The 21,453-nt window shown below is 35.4% G+C and overlaps 1 pseudogene across 1 annotated transcript; it reads right to left on the bottom strand.

Moving 5' to 3' along the window:
- Positions 1–78: 78 nt before the first annotated feature.
- On the bottom strand, positions 79–15,341 carry LOC144571401 (4-hydroxy-tetrahydrodipicolinate synthase, chloroplastic-like; annotated as a pseudogene). Its single transcript, XR_013517508.1, has 5 exons — positions 15,198–15,341; positions 13,134–13,518; position 9,803; positions 7,453–8,027; positions 79–189 (listed from the first exon to the last, which is right to left on the bottom strand). The product of XR_013517508.1 is annotated as a 4-hydroxy-tetrahydrodipicolinate synthase, chloroplastic-like (transcript).
- Positions 15,342–21,453: the final 6,112 nt, after the last annotated feature.

Below are 21,453 nucleotides of genomic sequence, written 5' to 3'. Positions count from 1 at the left end.
ATTGTAGTTATACTTACTGTTCACTTCTAATTAGTAGATGACTCAGTCATAATAATAGAGTTGATATATTACAAACAAAACACAACATCAATGGAGGCGACACTGCAATAAATTATCTACAATAATAGAGATTTCTTTCAAGTTGAGAGAAAGAAATCAATTTATTCGATTGGAGACAGAAGCAAATCACTTAGTAGCTAGATGACTCAGTCATGATAATAAAGAGAGTTGTTCTAAAAAAATAAATATTTGTTGTAAAATTAAGATAAAGTTGCAACAAAAGTAAAGTAAATAACAAGAGATATAAAGAGAGCAATAACAAAATTGTATTCTCCACTATTGTATATAATATGTATGTGTCTTCTCTATTTACAAAGCCTCTATTTATAGGCTAGAAAGAGATGTTACAATAATAAAGGAGAAAATGAATGTCCATGGTAGTGGAGGTAGTGGGCATTAATATTGGAAGTTATAGAATGAACATCCACATAAATATATTTTATAACACTTCCCCTTGGATGTTCATCTTTCATTATACGCTGTTAATATGATACTTCAGGATCGATATTAACATGATACTTCAGGACCATGTATTGCCTCATTAAAAACCTTACCAAGAAAAATCTATTGGGATAAAAACTTGGTTAAGGGAAAAAGAGTACAGTGCGTATAATGCTTCCCCTCAATTTGATATCATTGAATATCCTTCAATCGATGTAGACCTATCTTCTTTGTGAGTTGTACAAAAACCTTTGTTGGTAAAGATTTTGTGAATAGGTCTGCAAGATTATCGATTGATCGGACTTGGCAAACATCTATTACGCCTTCCTTTTGTAGGTCATGTGTTGAAAAGAACTTTGGTGCAATATGTTTAGTTCGGTCTCCTTTGATATATCATTCTTTGATTTGTGCAATGCATGCTGCATTATCTTCATATAGCGGAGTAGGATTTACTTTGATGTTTTCAAGTCCGCATTCTTCTTGAATATTTTGAATCATTGACCGTAACCAAACACATTCTCGACCCGCCTCGTATAAGGCGATCAGTTCGGCGTGATTTGAAGATGTAGCTGTAAGAGTTTGTTTTGTCGATCGCCATGAAATTGCAGCTCCACAATAGGTGAATACATATCCCGATTGAGATCGTGCTTTATGTGGATCTGATAAATATCCTGCATCTGCATATCCAACTAAATTGGATTTTGTATCTTTTTGATAGTATAACCCCATATCTCTAGTTCCGCATAGATACCGAAATACTTGTTTAATTCCATTCCAATGTCTTCTGGTTGGTTTGGAACTATATCTTGCTAACACATTTACTGCAAATGAGATATCGGGTCTCGTATTATTTGCAAGATATAATAATGCCCCGATTGCACTTAAGTATGGTACTTCAGGACCAAACACTTTTTCATTATTTTCTTGTGGGCGAAAATGATCATTTTCTGCATTTAGTGATCGCACGACCATTGGTGTGCTCAAAGGATGAGCTTTATCCATATTGAATCTCTTTAATATTTTTTCAACATAATTTAATTGATGGATAAATATTCCATTCTTTAGATGTTCGATCTGCAGGCCGAGAAAAAATTTTGTTACACCAAGGTCTTTCATCTCAAATTCTTTTTTCATTAATTTTGCAGTATTCTCAATCTCTTCAGGAGATCCAATAATATTTAAATCATCAACATACACTGCAATGATTATGAAACCTAGATTTGATCTTTTAATAAAAACACACGGACTAATTATATTATTTTTATATCATTCTTTTAGAAGGTATTCACTCAGTCGATTATACCACATTCGACCAGATTGTTTTAGTCCGTAAAAAGATTTTCTTAATTTTATAGAGTACATCTCTCTAGGTTTTGACTTATATGCTTCAGGCATTTTCAATCCTTCTGGGACTTTCATGTATATATCATTGTCAAGTGACCCATATAAATAGGCTGTTACAACATCCATAAGTCGCATTTTTAGATTTTCTGCAACTGTGAGACTTATTAGAAATCTGAGAGTTATCGCATCCACTACAGGTGAATACGTTTCTTCATAATCAACTCCAGGTATTTGTGTAAAGCCTTGTGCCACTAGCCTTGCTTTATATCTTACAATCTCATTTTTCTCATTTCTTTTTATGACAAATATCCATTTATAACCTATAGGGTTAACATCTTTGAGCGTTTGGACTACAGGTCCAAATACTTGCCGCTTTTCTAATGAACTTAATTCTGCTTGTATGGCATATTTCCATTTAGGCCAATCATTTCTATGTCTACACTCTTCTAGAGTTTTTGGCACATTATCTTCTTCATTTATAACATCGCTTGCTATAGCGAATACAAAGATTTCATCAACATGTGTTTTATTTCTATTTAATATAGTACCATTTATTACATAATTTATAGAAATCTCATAATCATTTGGTACTTGAGTTTCTTCTGGAACTTCATCAACCTCTTCTGGGTTTTTATCAACTTCTTCATGAGTTCTACTATTAATCTCTTCTGGGATTTTATATACTTCTTCAGGAGTTTTACTATCAACCTCTTCTGGGGTTTTATTGACTTCTGCAGGAGTTTTACCATCAACCTCTTCTGGGGTTGGACCAACTGCTTTATTCTTCTCTTTCCTTTTACGTGGATTTACATCCTTAGAACCAAGTGGTCTTCCACGTTTTCTACGCACATTAGATTCATTAGATATTTTTGTAATGTCAATTCGAGCAGGTGCGTTTATAGCTGGAATATGTGATTTAGTAACTCTATTCGTATCTGTGAATGCATCAGGCAATTCATTTGCAATTCTTTGCATATTTATGATATTTTGAACTTCAAGTTCACATTGACCACTTCAGGGGTCAAGATAAGATAACGATGAATTCCAAGTTACTTGTTTATCCAGTTTTTATTTTTCTTCCTCTAAATTTGGGAATATTGATTCATTAAAATGACAATCAGCAAATCTTGCTGTAAAAATATCTCCTGTTAATGGCCCTAAATATCTAATAATAGAAGAAGAGTTAAAACCAATATAAATTCCCAACCTTCTTTGAGGTCCCATTTTTGTGCGTTGTGGAGGAGAAATTGGAACATATACTGCACAACCAAATACCTTTAGATGGGACAAATTTGGTTCTCTTCCGGAGACCAATTGTAATGGGGAATATTTATGATAAGCAGTTGGTCTTAATCTAATTAGTGCAGCGGCATGTAATATGGCATGTCCCCATGCGGAAGACGGTAAACTAGACCTCATGAGTAATGGTCTAGCAATTAATTATAATATTTTAATCAACGATTCTGCCAGACCGTTTTGTGTATGAACATGGGCCACTGGATGTTCTACCGTAATTCCAATAGACATGCAATAATCATTAAAAGTTTGAGAAGTGAACTCACCTGCATTATCAAGCCGGATTCTTCTGATTTGATAATCCGGAAAATTAGCTCTCAATTGAATAATTTGTGCTAATAGTCTAGCAAATGCAACATTTCTTGTTGCTAACAAACTCACATGTGACCAGCGTGTTGATGCATCAATTAACACCATAAAATATCTAAACGGTCCACATGGAGGTGTAATAGGTCCACATATATCACCTTGAATTCTTTCTAAAAATGAAGGAGCTTCAGGTCCAACTTTATTTGGAGATGGCCTAATAATTAGTTTTCCAAGAGAGCATGCTTCGCATGTCATATCTTTTGATAATAGAATCTTCAGGTCCTTTAGGGGATGCCCATTTGCACTTTCAATTATTCTCCTCATCATTATATTTCCTGGATGACCCAATCTGGCATGCCATAATGTAAATAATTTTGGATCAACTAACTTCTGGTTAGTAACGGCTAACTTCGGGTTAGCAACCATATTTGATTCTATTTTACTTATATAAGTAATATATAATCCATATGACATTGCTTGCATCTTTTTAATTATGATCTTCTGGCCATTCTTAATAGATGTGATATGAAGATACTCACAATTTTTCTCATTCATAGTTTCAATATGATAACCATTCTTTCGAATATCTTTAAAGCTTAGTAGATTTCTTCTGGATCTACTTGAATATAATGCATCATCTATTATTAATTTTGTTCCTTCAGGTAACAAAATACAAGTTCTTCCGGAGCCTTCTATTAAATTACGTGTGCCAGATATAGTGTGAATATTAGTCTCACCAAGATACAATTGTGAAAAGTATTTCTTACTTTTCAATATGGTATTAGTTGTTCCACTGTCTACCAGACATGGATCTTCATTACTTATCATTGCGTCAGTCATTTTCCTTTAAAATGCAAAAATAAATTACTTTTATTCATTAAACTTATTTGCATATAAAAATTTAAAAAGTAAACTAAACTTTTATTAAACATAAATATAAATTTTTATACTATATTTTCTTCCTAATTAATAATATATATTTCTTCATTGACATTATGAAAGAAATCTGATACATCAAGATGTGTATCCATATGGCATTCATTTTGGGGTCATATTCAGTAAAGTTAGTTTCCACATTTTTCCCTTATTTCTTGATTGTGGCTTGATATAGCTCTACAAAATATTTTGGCGTACGATAGGTACGCGACCAATGATTTATCATCCCACATCTGAAACAAACATCTTCAGGACGTTTTTCTTTCTCATTAATATGTATTTACAACATCAGGTTATTACTACCATAACTTCAAGTTATGATAAATGAAAAAGGAGATAAATTTAAACTTTGTGAGATTTGTCATATGTACTACAAAATAGATACGCATTAACTTCAGGTTATTAATACCATAACTTCGGGTTATGAATGCCATAACTTCGGGTTATGAATGCCATAATTTTGAATTATCAATATCATAACTTCAGGTTATAATAAAATATTTTATTTAATAACTTCTAGTTATTAAATTGCTTGGCTGCGCAATTGCAAAATTTAATTTGAAATAACTTCGGGTTATATTTTCATCCAATGACCTATAATAACTTCCGGTTATTATATTGATTTTATATAAAAATTTCTAATAAAACTTCAGGTTTTTTAATTGAGAATAACTTCAGGTTATTATTCATCCAGTGGCTTATAATAACTGCTGGTTATTATATTAATTTTATACAAAATTTCTAATATAACTTCAAGTTGTAAATAATTCTAATAATAACTTCAGGTTATTATTCTATTCAAGTAATATGAACTTCAGGTTCTTGATAAAATTTTAGTTGTGATAATAACTTCAGGTTATTAATCTTATTATTATATCCAGGTAATATGAACTTCAGGTTATTATTTCATCATTCACTTCAAGGAATGATTCTTATAAACTCAAACAAATATAATCAAAAATTTAAATGAAATTTAAATTAATGAAAGATATAATAATTAATCACACAAATTACTTACATTATTACTTTGCAACTTCTTCCGAGCAATTCATGCTGATAACGTGTTGTAAAATTAAGATAAAGTTGCAACAAAAGTAAAGTAAATAACAAGAGATATAAAGAGAGCAATAACAGAATTGTATTCTCCACTATTGTATATAATATGTGTGTGTCTTCTCTATTTACAAAGCCTCTATTTATAGGCTAGAAAGAGATGTTACAATTGATATCTCCATATTATATCTAAATTACGGCCCTGATTTACACTGAAACCTGTGCTTTAAAGCCTATAAATGTGGACTTTTTACTTATATTTCGATGAAATGTGGTACTGCTATGCTTTGTTTGGTATTTTGCAGGAAAAAGGGCGAAAAACTGGATCTGACAATTTTTCATACAGCCCGTATGACATTCCCTACGGGCCGTACAAGATCTGCCCAACCACACATAAGGTTCCACAACAGAAGCACAAAGTCTCCAAGACAAAGCACAGGCATACGGCCCGTACGGGGTCCCATACGGCCCATACGGCCCGTACGGAGTCCCATACGGCCCGTATAGGGTCCCATACGGCCCGTACGACGCTAAATTGGAAAATCCAGCTGGAATCTGAAATCAGCTTAATTTAAGGAGGCCGAAAAGGAAGCCTCTGCAGACACAATCTGGGTCATTAAAGGAGATATTACACACCAGAAAAAGGGGGATTAGGTCATGGAATAAATAGAATCCTTCTTGGAGAGATTAAAGGGGGCATGAGAGAGAGATCATTCCTCATCATGGGGGGATCAACCTAGGGTTTGGGAGCGACGGCTCGGCTTGGAGAGCAAGTAGAGAGGAGGAAAACGAGAGTTTTGCGACGGATCTTCTTCCTTCTTCGAGTTTTGCCATGAGCTCCCTTATCATTATCTTTACTTGTTTTATTTGCTTTCTTTTCTTTTAGTTTCTAGGGCTAAGATGTAGTTTCTAGTTTGGTTTTGTTTGTATGCTACTTGGATTTTGTGTTAAATGCTTTGTTTTTACCTTGTTGTGTAATATTTTGATTGCTTTATTTGTGCTTGCTTGAATCGATTAGTCATCCCGTTAGATGAATGCGCACATCTAAGTGTTAGGAGCCAAGTCTATGACATTTAATCCAATCGAATAAAGTATATGAAGTAGGGTGAAACCAAGGAGTACCCGAAAGGTGAAACTTTCCTTGAGGCGAAAGTCCTTGGATACTTTTAGTAAACCGACAAGTGACTTAGATAAATTAGGCCAAAATGCGAAAGTTGAGGTTTAACGCATCTAAGAGGGAAGTATTTGAGTCCGGTAATCGGGTACTAGGCCAAAATGCGAAAGTTGAGGTTAGGTATTTAGATCTGGTCGATAGAAACCCTAAACATTAGCACCAACGCAGAAAACAGTAGCTGCAGCATTAACTCGGGGTCCCCTACGGGCCGTACGGGGATCCGTACGGGCCGTATGCCTCGGGGCTGGACAGAAATGAAATCTGAACCCTGGAAACGCCTTTTTATTCTTATTAAACAAAACCCCAAAAAGATTTATTGTTTTGAATATTATTATTAATCTTTTTAAAACACCAAAATCACATTTGTAACTTCTAGAGTTTATTTAATTTAAGTAAAGTCCAGTTAAGTTTCAACCGTCCCTGTGGATCGATACCTGATAATACTACGCGATTAGGATTGTACACTTGCAATCTGAGTCGAAAGTGTAATCAAGGTTAAAAGGTACAGCTTGCTGTACTGAAACTTTGTGCATACTTTTGTGTGAACAACAATAATAAAGGAGAAAATGAATGTCCATTGTAGTGGAGGTAGTGGGCATTAATATTGGAAGTTATAGAATGAACATCCACATAAATATATTTTATAACAATATTAAAGTTCTATAAAAACATAATAATAAAGAGAGTTCATATATATTAGAAACAAAACACATTGGATAAGCCACACACGACATCAATGCAGGTGACACAGCATTAAACTATCTACAAGAGAATAGATAGCGATTTATTCAATTGAAGAAAGAAGCAAACCTCTAATAAAAAAAAAGAAAAAAGCAAACCACTTAAACATTAGCTTAAACCCATCAATATCGACTCACCAATATAAAATCGTCATCATTAAGAACTTGCACATCCTTCTCTCCCACAAAATTATCTGATCCGATAGCCTTAACAATTGCAACAAACTATTTTCTTTTCTCTAAAGGTAGTGGATAATACGGCAATCAAAAGACAGGACGTATCACCCATAACTGCATTAAAGCAGTGTTCATCGGAATAGGATTTGCCTCACATGATAACCACTGGAACAAAGGTTTAAGTTTCTCATGGAGCGAATAATTCTCTCCTCCAAATACGAGCTTATGCATCAGCTCGGGTACAAGGTTGCTAGCCATATAAGTAACACCAACAGCCGCCCCACAAGCCCACATGGCTTCATAGCAGACCCTATCACCCCCGCTCCATATAACCAAACCTTTATCCACATAATCTCTGATCCTCTCATTCCCTACACACTCTTTAACCCCCACAAAATTGGGGCTATTTCTAGCAAGATCATGCATGACATCAGCAGGTATATCTTGACCGGTCCGGTAGGGAACATCATATATAATAGTGGGTCCCAGAGATAAAACTGTTGTTCTTAAGAGGCACCGCTAATTAGCTCGAAAACTGAAAATTAATTGCAATTGAAAGTAAAAGAGATGAGTTTAGAGAAATTGACACGCGGGATGATAACGGAGTTCGGCAAAACAATGGCCTACGTCTCCGGGGCGTCGCAACCTCTTTCTAGGTGCGCTTTTCTATTACCCAATATGAAAGGATTACAATTGTGAACCGTGAGCCCTTACAAAACGGGAAATCACGGCCAACGAGAGATGAGCGCCGGCGAGCCCTTACAACCAAGGGATGTCACACGAGCAACTCGAGAACAAGAGAAACACTCAATAGATCACTCTAACCTAATCTAACTAGAGATTAGTGAAGTGGATTTGAGGTTGTTTGAGATTGATTGAGAGATATTGAAGTTTTAAGCTCAATCAACAATGGTGGAACCAAGCTCTCAGAAAATCGCCTCTTTTGAAGTTTAGGGACGGCTAGGTTAGATTTGAAAGTGATCCCTTCGGTCTATTTATAGTGGCAGCTCAAAAATGAGCTGATTGAGCTAAAACGTTACAACGTTTTCCAGAAACGTTGGTAACGTTTTATGAGCCTTCAAAAGTCCGAGAGCTGCACCAAAACGTTACACAAACGTTTCAAAAACGTTACAACGTTTATAAAACGTTACATAACGTTTTGCCCTGTAAAAAACTTGATCAAAATCAGGAATTTCTGAAGTTTGGAAATTAATTAAAACGTTACCAACGTTTTAAAACGTTACCAACGTTTTAAAACGTTCAGAAAACGTTACCAACGTTTTAAAACGTTCAGAAAACGTTACCAACGTTTTAAAACGTTCAGAAAACGTTACCAACGTTTTAAAACGTTCAGAAAACGTTACCAACGTTTTAAAACGTTACAGCACCGTTTTTTGACTTTTTTTGACTTTGATCGAGTTGTTTCATAGCGTTTTCTTAAGGTATAATCGTTATAACGTTTTACAAACGTTACCAACGTTTTTATCCTGTTGAAACAACATCAAAAACACTTTACCAAGTTTAGATTTTACAATTTACATTCTTGATAAGTCTTCATGATTTCTTCAGTTCAAGTATTCCATATTGCAATTCCATTTGACTTGAACCTGCATAATTCTAAAATAGAAGAAATCGTAAAATTCAATAATTGTATGTTTTTGCAAATTAGTCAAATAGACTAAAAGGATTATTGCTAGAACAACAATCTCCCCCTTTTGACGATTTGCAAAAACATACAATGCGAGTAAGTGCATAAATGAGAATTTTTTTTTTTCTCAATTTGGTTTACCCAATTGTTATTTTGCACGTTTAGCAATTTCTCCCCCTTTTGGAAATCGACGAAAGGGAGAAAAATTAGCACAAATTAAGAGTGCTCCCCCTCAAAATATGCACTCCCCCTCAATTTAATAATATGATACCGATAATTCACAAATGAGATAAAATTGAGGGATTACTCTAATACTTCATGTCAAACATTTTACAAATCCATTTAAATGTCGCAATTTTAAAGCAATGATTATCAATCGACAAATCAATTCAATGCATATCAATTCATATAAAATAATTCAATTCATGCATTTCTATATATCACACAACTTGTCAAGATTCTAAGATACACAATTCTACTCATTCAACAATTTTGCAATTTAACCCTTGACAAGTTATCAATTCACACAATTCAAATAATTCATACATCTCATACATACCAACAACAAATACCAAATTAACTAAGATATAGCAATTCAAGCAATTAACATTTTTGCATTCAAACCCTTAACAAGTTCACAATTCATGAGACTCAACAATTCAAGGATTTCGTGAAAATATTGACAATTTGGTTTTTGGTGTCGATATGTATGAGTCATAGCTAACACAAATATTTTTATTTTGCTTAGTTTTATGGCACTAGTGTTGTCACACATAATTGGTATGTAGCGGAAGCGAATTTCATAATTATGCAGAGTTTAGATTGCGCATAATATTTGTGTGTAACAACAACTATCAATGATCCAAGCATTTTGTTTATGAGATGCAATCAATCACTCCTACAATAGTATATATTAGTTATTGTTGAGTTAGTAACTAACACATACGTTGTTTAATCTCCCCCTTGATTTTTGGCAAATTGAATAAATTAGGGGAGATTATGTATGAATCTAAGCTAGTTTAACTTTAGGAACCCAAACAACATTTGAGTTGTTGTCTCCATTCCTAAACCTACACTCTAAGGAGGTATGGCCAATTTTGTAACAATAATTACAAAATGTAATTGATGGCTTTTGAGCAATAGAACCTTGCTTGAAAGCGGATTGGTATTGATGCTTAATTTCATGCATGCTACACCTACGACTATCATGAGACCTATTTGCAACTTTAGATGTGACACTCTTAGTTTTGTTGAAATCAAATCGATTATGATGTTGAGGAACATCTCTAGCTACACCATTTCTTTGAGTTTGGTTTTGTAAAACATTTTTATTTTTAAGTTCATAAAACCATCCATCGGGTCCTTTGAAATAAGTTTTGTTTGACCCCTTTGGATTAAACATGTTCTTATCACTATTTTGAAAAGTATTTTTGTTATTGAAATTTCTTTTATTGTACTTATACCTAAATGCATAATTTGGTGACTTTTTATCTTGTTTAGCATTTGAGGCATGAGAAGACTTCAATTTGGATGACTCCTTGTTCAAGGGAGTTAAACCTTTTTTGGTAAAGAATTGATAAGTTGAGTATTGCTCACAATTAAACTTAAGTTTGGCATTTGGAATACTTGAAGTTTGAGAATGTTCCCCTTTTTCTTTTGGGCCTTTTATGTGATTGGATTTAAATGAGAATTTATCCTTCTCAAATCCAAGACCAACTCTATCTATTTTATGATAAGATTGATCATGTATCAAATTACTCACATAATAAGGATCTAGACTAGTGACATTTGAAGATTCACTAGGAGACCTTAATGCCCTATTTTCGGTCTCTAAGGTTTGAACTTTAACCTTTAATATGTCTATTTCACCTATGTGCGATGTTTTTAAATTCCTAACTTCACATTCTAACATGTCATTTTTAGCAATCAATTTTTGAATAATACCTTCCTTTTCAACCAAAATTCTATTGGACTCATCAATGAGAGATTGTAATTTTGATTCATCATCATAGCATGATATACTCTCATTTTTGAAAATGCTTGACTCATTGATTTCTAACCGATTGGTGTACAAGTTATTTTCGGTGTCATCAATGGTACCATTGTATTCTTCACCACCTTCTTCCTCATCGGTCAATTCATCTTCAGACTCAATACCATCAAGACCCCAATTTAAATGTACCTCATTAGCGGAGCTAGTTGAGGCTTCGATTCCATCATCGCCCTTCTTGATGTTCCTTGATTTCACAAGGTCTATGAGAAATTCGATAGTGGTCTCGTCGGTGATGTTCTTGCTTGCAATAATTGAGTCCACATCAATTGCCGAGGGACCTTCATCTACATTTTCCGTCAACGCAAGATTGAGATCTTGTTCATCCATCTTTGTCTTACTCATTTTAATCTGGGCATTTACTTCAAATCGATTGGTTAGATCCTCCCATATTTCATGGGCACTACACGAATCATTAATTAATGATGAGATAGATTCACTAACCGAATTAATTATATAATTTATTGCAATTAGATTAATTTGCTTTTCAAGTTTGGATGTGGAGGTCACATTATTATTGTCATCAATTTTCGGTACATATCCATTTTCTACAATGTCCCAAACCTCATTGGTTTTAAAAAATTGAATCATAAGATTTTTCCAATGACTAAAATTGTTGGTTGTATTACCGAAAATTGGGGGTTCTCTCACACATCTATAAGGTGTCATTTCCCAAGTTGATCTAACTCAAACTAAGTGAGTCTTAATTTGAGCAACTTGCTCTGATACCACTGTGTTATTCTTAAGGGGCACCGCTAATTAGCTCGAAAACTGAAAATTAATTGCAATTGAAAGTAAAAGAGATGAGTTTAGAGAAATTGACACGCGGGATGATAACGGAGTTCGGCAAAACAATGGCCTACGTCTCCGGGGTGTCGCAACCTCTTTCTAGGTGCGCCTTTCTATTACCCAATATGAAAGGATTACAATTGTGAACCGTGAGCCCTTACAAAACGGGAAGTCACGGCCAACGAGAGATGAGCGCCGGCGAGCCCTTACAACCAAGGGATGTCACACGAGCAACTCGAGAACAAGAGAAACACTCAATAGATCACTCTAACCTAATCTAACTAGAGATTAGTGAAGTGGATTTGAGGTTGTTTGAGATTGATTGAGAGATATTGAAGTTTTAAGCTCAATCAACAATGGTGGAACCAAGCTCTCAGAAAATCGCCTCTTTTGAAGTTTAGGGACGGCTAGGTTAGATTTGAAAGTGATCCCTTCGGTCTATTTATAGTGGCAGCTCAAAAATGAGCTGATTGAGCTAAAACGTTACAACGTTTTCCAGAAACGTTGGTAACGTTTTATGAGCCTTCAAAAGTCCGAGAGCTGCACCAAAACGTTACACAAACGTTTCAAAAACGTTACAACGTTTATAAAACGTTACATAACGTTTTGCACTGTAAAAAACTTGATCAAAATCAGGAATTTCTGAAGTTTGGAAATTAATTAAAACGTTACCAACGTTTTAAAACGTTACCAACGTTTTAAAACGTTTAGAAAACGTTACCAACGTTTTAAAACGTTCAGAAAACGTTACCAACGTTTTAAAACGTTCAGAAAACGTTACCAACGTTTTAAAACGTTACAGCACCGTTTTTTGACTTTGATCGAGTTGTTTCACAGCGTTTTCTTAAGGTATAATCGTTATAACGTTTTACAAACGTTACCAACGTTTTTATCCTGTTGAAACAAAATCAAAAACACTTTACCAAGTTTAGATTTTACAATTTACATTCTTGATAAGTCTTCATGATTTCTTCAGTTCAAGTATTCCATATTGCAATTCCATTTGACTTGAACCTGCATAATTCTAAAATAGAAGAAATCGTAAAATTCAATAATTGTATGTTTTTGCAAATTAGTTAAATAGACTAAAAGGATTATTGCTAAAACAACAAAAACAGCCTCGAGATGGGCAACAAGGCCTTGAATAGAGGTTTTACCATAGTAAGGGTTTATCTGAAGGGCAGCATCCATGCCTACTGCAAAACCCTGCTCAATAGCACGAACAGCCTCACCAGTTGAGTTGCTGCCAGTGAAACCAATAACACGAATGGATTTGCCGAAGTGGTAGGCGGTGTGGCCAATTAACATGATGTGTTCGTCCCAGCTCAGCAAATGGCCCTCCCCAGCAGTGGACCCCATAAGCACCCCCTCTACACCGTTAACTATCTGCACCTTCATCATTTCATCATATGCTTCTAGGTCAATCTGACCGTCTGGCAGGTAAGGGGTCTTCATTGCCGTAATTAGCCTCAGACTTTTTAATTCCTCGATGGAGGCTCTGCTGAATCAAAATTTGGGAACAAATTATAAAACAATCAGTGTTTACTTGAAACTGTATAACGCCACTATAATTTGCTGCTATTTTATTAGTATAATGTTCCTAAAAGTATTCTGATAAGCACATGTCAATGATACTCCCAGCAATACTTGCGGGAATAGCAATTTTTGTCGGTTTACCCTCAGCAATAGTCATTTTTTACCCTATAACAGATTCTTGTAGTCATTAAGTTAATTCTAAATCAAAAAGCTGGAAAGACCTTGATCCCAAATTGAGAACCCTTAAAAAATTTAGGAAAAATTTCCAGTGTACCCATATAAACTTTTGAAATAGCCAATTTCCCCATCAAAACACCATAATATCCAATATATCCATACAAATTTAACATCCTTTCTTTTATCCCCTTACAACTATCTAACATTATATTTAATTATTTTAAAAATTAAATTGACCAATATACCCTCTAATATCCATTGTTTCTAATATCCTCTTCCTCTCTCTGTGAAATCCATCTCTCCCCTCCGAAAACTTATTAAATAACAACAAATAAGAACAATCCAAGAACTCAATCGGAAGCGTAACTCTTTCTTCTCAATCCTTCCCCAATCAATCATCCTATCATCCTTTTTCTTTTTTATTTATTAATTAAATTTGGAGAGCCGCCAGGTCAAGTTCTGGGTCCAAAACCACATCATACAAAACTAAACAAACTATCTATTAATTTTAAATTCAATGAAGTATATATTAATTTCAACTGATCAACGCATATAGAGCGGCATGAAAATGCTCTACTCAGGCCGAGATAGACAAGTGCCATGTCAAACGAAATGGTCTCTCTGCTACGTCCCTGAATTTCACGGAATGAAGTATATTAACACGTCCCTGAAATCCACATAATTAATTTAATAATGAATGAGGTTATTGATATTGGACTTGCATAGGCCTAGGAGAGAGGAGGTGGTATTAACACGTCCCTGAATTTCAAACTTTATTACTGAAATTGCCCCCGCAAATAATTATACGCATATGATTTGAAGTGCAGACTCAATTTTCTGAAATTTTATCTTGCGTGATTGCAAGTGTCAAGTCAGCTTTGAGGTGGTGTAAATTGATAGAATTAGATGAGGAGATAGTATTAACTGGGAACAAGAGGAGGGATAGAGTGCAGTGATGTGAGGATTGAGGAGAGATGGATTTTAGGGAGGGCGGAAGAAGACAATTAGAAATAATGGACATATCCATTTAAAATTAGAGGGTATATTGGTTAATTTAATTTTTAAAATAACTAAATAAAATATTAAATAGTTAAAAGGGGATAGAAGAAAGGATGGTAAATTTGTATGGGTATATTGGATATTTTGGTGTTTTGATGGGGAAATTGGCTATTTCAAAAATTTAGATGGGCACACAAGAAATTTTCCCAAAAATTTAAGCACCCTTCTCCTAAAATACACCGGATCAAATAAAATGCTAGGCTCAGTACAATAGTGAAAAAATTGGTACTCATTTAATTTGAAATCTGGTATTCTGGTATGTACAGAGTCATACGCACTACTAAAAGACCCTTGAAATTTAAAACAAACTTAAACAACTTAATTCTTAATATTTCCAGTAGCATCAGTTAATAAAACCCGACATGTTCTAACCTTTTATTACTAAAAGCAATAGAGACAGAAACAGACCTCTTACAAGTACCTGCAACTGGTACAGTGTGCTTTGACGCCACTTTTGTAGGCGTTGCATTTCTTAAACCCAAGGTACTGTTGATGGGAAATAAACCAGAGGTTATCTGATCCATTAAAGTAATTAATAGATGTTGTTACGAAGATAATAAGAGATATATATATATATATATAAGACTATATATAAGAGGCACAGAGAGAGAGAAGGAATTTGATTTGATCTTCGTCGATATTTCCAAGTAGAACTCGAGAGGAGAGATACAATTGGTGTGGCTGTAGTCGTATAGTGATCGGTATAGCTAGAGCGTATGGGTGAGATGGGTCTCCGTGGGCATAGGATAAAGGATGAACATGGTAGTGAAACAAATGGAGCGCCGTAGGAAGCCAAAGAGAGTGACCCTTAATTTCCTTTTGCTTATTTCTTAATTCTCCAGCATTCAGCAACCGGCGGCTCTATTCTTCTCTTTTGTCTTAGTCTTTGTTTTATTTTTAACTATTTTGTCGCTATTTCTCTTTCCTGTGAAGTCTCGTAATTGCAGTGTTCTTTGATTAAATTTGACCATTGGATCCCGCCCGCTATCATCGAGACAATCTTTATTAAAAAAATATTATGCTGTGCTGGTTTGTTAGTCAATGGCACTGAAAATGGTTATGATGGTGCCGGTCTTTCAAACCCGACTATCAACCGCCAGGAAAAATCTACAACTATTTTTGCTATTCTATTCTGTTCTGTTCTGTTCTGTTCTATTCTATTCTATTGGGGACAGACGGGGAAAGTGAACTGCAATCCGGGCTGTTCTGAAAAAAGCCGAAATTTTATTATTATCATAATAATAATAATAAAAAAAAACAAAACACCTGCATTTTAGGACAATTCTGTTAGAAATTAATAAACTTAATTATTGGTCAAATGTCTTAGTTAATTGTTGGAACTCTCTAGAATTGTCATGAATGTATTGGAGTAATCTAGAAGTCATGTTGTGGTCTTCTAGATTGTCTTGAAAGATTAAAAACGTGTATAGAAAATAGAGAGGGTTAATGAGAGGTTTAAATGTCATTTAGTAATAGTTGAGTGTGTAGAAAGTTCCTATGAGTCTATATAATGTGTAAGGAGCATTTTGCATGTAAGAGAGCAAGAGTATATGATAATATAAGTTTTATTTCTGCCATTGAGTGTTATCTCTTCCACTATTAAATATATTAAGTTTTTATCAAATACTAACAAATTGGTATCAGAGCCAATGGAAAATTACGGGAAAATGTCGGGTATGCCACTACCACGACTGACGAAAGCCAACTACAACAACTGGAGCATTCAAATACGAGCACTACTCGGGGCCCAAGATGCATGGGAAGTAGTCGAGAATGATTTCACCGAACCAGAGAATACCGAAAATATGATAGTAAATGAAATCAAGACATTGAAAAATACACGAATGAAGGACAAGACAGCGCTATATATGCTGTTTCAAGCGGTTGACGAGTCGGACTTTGAAAAGATAGCGAGCGCGACAACTGGCAAGGAAGCATGGGATACGTTGCAAAAAGTATTCAAGGGGGCTGACCGAGTAAAGCAAGTAAGACTCCAAACTCTACGCGGCGAGTTGGAGGGTATGAAGATGAAGGAGTCAGAAGGTGTATCCGACTACATCACGCGTGTGCAAACCGTGGTAAATCAGCTCAAGTGCAACGGTGAAACTCTAAAGGACTCGAGGGTTGTGGAGAAAATTTTGCGGTCACTAACTGATGATTTCGAGAATGTCATATGCGTTATTGAAGAATCGAAAGACCTAGAGGAGCTAACTATCGACGATCTCGCTGGGTCGTTAGAAGCTCATGAACAAAGAAAGAAGAAAAAGAAGCAGGAAGTGTTGGAGGAAGCACTTCAAGCCAAGGCGAAAATCAAAGAAGAAAAAATGGGCAGCAGTGAAGATAATCGTGGCAGAGGCCGAGGAAGAGGTCGCGGCAGAGGCCGTGGTAGAGGACAAGATCAATATCATGAGAACAAGGAAGAGAAGAACCAACAAAACTCGTACGGCGGAGGTCAAGGTCGAGGAAAAGGAAAATCAAGTAAGTACAACATTCAATGTTATAATTGTAGAAAATATGGGCACTATGCAGCAGAATGTTATTACAGTGAGAAGAAGGATGAGAATGAGAAAAATGAAGAGAAAGGCAGTGATGGAGTGTTACTGCTAGCAAGCAAAGAAGCCGATGCGAAAAATGATTTGGTGTGGTACTTGGACACCGGTGCAAGCAACCATATGTGTGGATACAAGCATCTGTTTATAGAATTAGAAGGTGCTGTTAATTGACATGTATCATTTGGAGATGCCTCAAAAGTGCAAGTTAAAGGCTAAGGTAAAATTATTTTTCAATGCAAAGATGGAAGTAAGGGGTTTATCTCTAATGTTTACTATGGCCCAGAAATGAGGAGTAACATTTTGAGTTTGGGTCAATTGTTGGAACGTGGTTACACGATTTTTATGAAAGACCGAACACTTTATTTGAGGGACCAAAATAGTCGGTTGCTAGCCCAAGTAGAAATGACCACAAATCGCATGTTCAAATTAAATTTGGTGAATGTTGAAGCAAAGTGTTTAAAGACATGTGTAGAGGATGAAACTTGGTTATGACATTTGCGGTTTGGTCATCTAAATTTTGGTGGTTTGAAAGAATTAGCAAATAAAAGAATGGTGAAGGGCATACCAAAAATAGACCACTGTGACAAATTTTGTGAATGTTGTATGTTAGGAAAGCACCAGAGAAACTCTTTTCCGAAGGAAGCAAGTTATCGTGCAAAGAAGGTGCTCGAATTGGTTCATACTGATATATGTGGTCCAATCACTCCAAGCTCTTTTGGTAATCACCGTTATTTTATTACTTTTATTGATGACTATTCCCGAAGAACTTGGGTTTATTTTTTGAAGGAAAAATCAGAGGCTCTTTCAGTTTTTAAAATGTTTAAAATACTTGTTGAAAATTTGAGCGGTATGCGCATAAAGGGGTTGAGGTCCGATAGAGGTGGTGAATATACTGCAAAGGAGTTTATGAAATTCTGCGAAGAGAAGGTTAGTAGAAGGTTCTTAACAGCCCCTTATTCACCACAACAAAATGGAGTAGCAGAGAGAAAGAATCGGACCATACTCGACATGGTTCGAAGCATGCTAAAGAGCAAAAACATGCCAAAGGAATTTTGGGCTGAAGCGGTGAGGTGCGCGGTTTACTTACAAAACCGATGTCCAACAGCAAGTTTGAAGAATTCAACCCCACAAGAAGCTTGGTGTGGTGTCAAGCCATCAGTGGCTCATTTGAAGGTGTTCAGAAGTGTGGCTTATGCTCACATTCCGGATCAAAAGCGCACAAAACTCGATGATAAAAGCAAGAAGCTGATTTTTATCGGCTATGATGAGAAGTCCAAAGCGTATAACCTCTATGATCCTATTACTAAAAAATACATGTGAGTTGTGATGTGCATATTAATGAAGAAAGTATGTGGAATTGGAGTTCCATGGAGGAGATGTCACATGAAGAGATGCAAAAGGCGACATCGACAACAATCCCTACACAGACAAATACATCGACACAAGCTGAAACTTCTTCGCCATTATCCGACAATGAAGATGAGCCGAGAACACCAAAAACTAGAAGCATGAGAGATCTTTACGAGGCGACAAATGAATTGCACTTGGTGTGTCTTCTGGCGGATGCGGAGGACATCACATTCGAGCAAGCCGTTAAAGATAAAAAATGGCAAGCCGCAATTCAAGAGGAGATGAATGCTATTGTGAAGAATGACACTTGGGAACTTGCGACGTTACCCGAGGGTCATAAGCCTATTGGTGTGAAGTGGGTTTGCAAGAAGAAGATGAATGCACAAGGTAAGATAGAAAGATACAAGGCAAGATTAGTGGTGAAATGATACAAGCAAAAAGCCGGGATTGATTATGAAGAGGTGTTTGCCCCAGTTGCAAGAATGGAGACAATTCGACTACTAATTTCGTTAGCGACTCAAAACAAATGGAGTATTTTCCAAATGGATGTCAAGTCAGCATTCTTAAATGGAGTACTTGAAGAAGAAGTTTACATTGAACAACCTCTTGAATATGTAAAAGAAGATAAAAAAAACAAGGTGTTAAAATTGAAGAAGGCGTTGTACGGGTTGAAGCAAGCACCGAGAACTTGGAATACCCGAATTGATACATATTTCAAGGAGCACGGGTTTGTGCAATGTCCATACGAGCATGCGTTATATGTGAAGGTACGTAAAAATGATATTTTATTTGTGGCCTTGTATGTTGATGATTTGATTTTTTCGGGAAATAATTTGGACATGATTGAGAAGTTTAAGTTGGAAATGACAAAGGAGTTTGAGATGACCGGCTTGGGTCATATGTCATACTTTCTCGGGTTAGAAGTGAAGCAAGACGAATCTGAAATTTTTGTCTCAAGAAGCATATGCTAAGGAGATATTGAAGAGGTTTAAAATTGAGGATTGTAATCCCGTTAGTACACCGGTTGAGAGTGGCACAAAATTATCTCGATACAGTGAGGATGAAGAAGTTGATGCATCTGTTTACGGTATCTCACATGCACGAGGCCGGATATAGCATATGGAGTCGGCTTGGTGAGCCGATATATGGAGGAGCCAAAAATAACTCATTGGAAAGCCATAAAACGAATTCTTCGTTACATCAAAGGTACACTATCTCATGGCTTATTTTATAGTTGTACTAATGAGTTTAATTTTGTTGGATATTCCGATAGTGATTGGTGTGGAGATGTGGATGATAGAAAGAGCACTTCGGGTTTCGTATTTTTCAATGGAAGCACGGCTTTCACATGGCTCTCGAAGAAACAACCGATTGTTACTTTATCAACATGTGAAGCAGAATATGTTGCTGCATCATCTTGCGTATGTCATGCTATATGGCTACGTAAATTATTGAAGGAAATGAATTTTAATCAAGAGAAGCCAATCGAAATTCGAGTGGATAACAAGTCGGCAATAGAATTGGCAAAGAACCCGGTGCATCATGAAAGAAGCAAGCACATTGATGTGCGTTTTCATTCCATACAAGAACATGTGAAGAATGGAGAGGTGGAGATGACTTATGTGGCGAGTCGTGAACAAGTGGCGGATATTTTCACAAAACTGCTACCGGGAGAACTTTTCGAGAAATTCAAGAAATTGTTCGGAATGCGAGAAAGAAGATAATTAAGTTTAAGGAGGGATGTTAGAAATTAATAAACTTAATTATTGGTCAAATGTCTTAGTCAATTGTTGGAACTCTCTAGAATTGTCATGAATGTATTGGAGTAATCTAGAAGTCATGTTGTGGTCTTCTAGATTGTCTTGAAAGATTAAAAACGTATATAGGAAATAGAGAGGGTTAATGAGAGGTTTAAATATCATTTAGTAACAGTTGAGTGTGTAGAAAGTTCCTATGGATCTATATAATGTGTAAGGAGCATTTTGCATGTAAGAGAGCAAGAGTATATGATCATATAAGTTTTATTTCTGTCATTGAGTGTTATCTCTTCCACTATTAAATATATTAAGTTTTTATCAAATACTAACAAATTCTACCAATATTCCCATTTAATGAGGACCGAACGGCCAGTCTACGGTCCTAAATTGAAGTCCGCAGATTGAATCTGCGACTCCAGTTTTCCTTTTTCTCTTTTACTTGAAAATCGTACTCAAACTTTGAGCTTTGTTTGGTACTGTCTGAGATATCTCAAACTTTGAGTTTTGTTATTAATTAATAATACTTTTGTAAAAAAATCTGTGGGGCCACAGATCAGCTGCGCGAACCTCATTAAATGGGTCTGCGGCCTGGACAATTTCCGAATTCTGACCAAACAAGTGTGTTTTGTTTTTTTTTTTTATTATGGTAATAATAAAAATTTTGGGAAATAAAGTGGACCGGCTAAAATCTCAACTATTTTTAAAAAAATTCAAAAAAACATAAACATTTGTGTAATTTTTAAATTAATGTTGAATATTAATAAAAAAATCGGTAGAAGAGGGAATACAATACATTAGAAATAAGGAATTGCTATTCGTCCTAGGATTTGAATTGACGTACATCTTTCATTCCTACTTCTTGTGTTAGTTTTTTTTTTTTTTGAAGGTTGTCGATAATTTGTCGGCAACGATATATATTAAAAGAAAAGTATTTACAATACACTCTAGCTACTTGAATTTAAGCTACTTAGTAAATAAAACTGCAAGAAGTACACAATACTCTCC

Source organism: Carex rostrata, chromosome 2 (genome assembly GCF_964058835.1).
Source record: "Carex rostrata chromosome 2, lpCarRost1.2, whole genome shotgun sequence".
Taxonomy (NCBI): Eukaryota; Viridiplantae; Streptophyta; class Magnoliopsida; order Poales; family Cyperaceae; genus Carex; species Carex rostrata.
The sequence above is the reverse complement of the archived record's forward strand: the minus strand, read 5'-3'. Positions and strand labels throughout refer to the sequence as shown.